Source organism: Petromyzon marinus, chromosome 65 (genome assembly GCF_048934315.1).
Source record: "Petromyzon marinus isolate PM22_M1 ecotype Great Lakes invasive population chromosome 65, UKy_Petmar_22M1.pri1.0, whole genome shotgun sequence".
In the NCBI taxonomy this organism is placed as follows: domain Eukaryota; kingdom Metazoa; phylum Chordata; class Hyperoartia; order Petromyzontiformes; family Petromyzontidae; genus Petromyzon; species Petromyzon marinus.
Genome location: NC_133731.1, coordinates 4,791,270 through 4,792,149, shown reverse-complemented (window position 1 = coordinate 4,792,149; position 880 = coordinate 4,791,270). Strand labels below are relative to the sequence as shown.

General features: G+C 73.0%; 1 protein-coding gene across 1 annotated transcript in view; it reads right to left on the bottom strand.

Moving 5' to 3' along the window:
- LOC116956446 (potassium voltage-gated channel subfamily A member 1-like) overlaps positions 1 to 66 on the bottom strand; it is a 22,002-nt gene extending 21,936 nt beyond the window's left edge. Inside the window, exon 1 of the mRNA XM_076054264.1 lies at positions 1 to 66. This exon is cut by the window's left edge and continues 2,021 nt beyond it. The gene's annotated coding sequence lies outside the window, so the exon portion shown is untranslated.
- Between the last annotated feature and the right edge of the window lie 814 nt (positions 67 to 880).

Sequence of the window (880 nt, the reverse complement as noted above, 5' to 3'; positions counted from 1 at the left end):
CCGGACAGCCGCCTGCTCCCGTCTCGGCGCTGATCAGAACCACCTCAATACAACCTCCCCCACCTCCCTCCCCTCCCTCCCCTCCCTCCCCCCTCCCTCCCCTCCCTCCCCCCTCCCTCCCCTCCCTCCCCCCCCTCCCTCCCCTCCCTCCCCCCCTCCCTCCCTCCCCCCCTCCCCTCCCTCCTCCCCTCCCTCCCCCCCTCCCTCCCCCCCTCCCTCCCCCCCTCCCTCCCTCCCCCTCTCCCCTCCCTCCCCTCCTCCCTCCCTCCCTCCCCTCCCTCCCCCTCCCTCCCTCCCCCCCCTCCCTCCCCCTCCCTCCCTCCCTCCCCTCCCTCCCCCTCCCTCCCTCCCCTACCTCCCTCCTTACCCTCCCCTCCCTCCCCTCCCTCCCCTCCCTCCTTACCCTCCCTCCCTCCCCTCCCTCCCTCCCCTACCTCCCTCCCCCTTCCTCCCGCCCCTTCCCTCCCCCCCTCCCTCCCCCCCTCCCTCTCCCCCTCCCTCCCCTCCCCTCCCTCCCCTCCCTCCCCTCCCTCCTTACCTTCCCTCCCCTACCTCCCTCCCCTCCCTCCTTACCCTCCCTCCCCCACTCCCTCTCCTCCCCCCCTTCCCCTCCCTCCCCCCCCTTCCCCTCCCTCCCTCTCTCCTTCCCCCCTCCCTCCTTCTCCTCCCCCCTCCCTACCTCCCTCCTTCCCCTCCCTCCCTCCCTCTCTCCCCTCCCTACCTCCCTACCGCCGCCGCTCCTCTCCCTCTCCCCCCTCCCTCTCTCCCCCCTTCCTCTCTTTGTCTCTCCCTGATCCCCCCACCACCGCCTCTCGTCCCTGCTCCTCCTCCCTATCGCCCACCCCTACGCGCTCATTGTCATCAGCGGCGATAGAAGCGC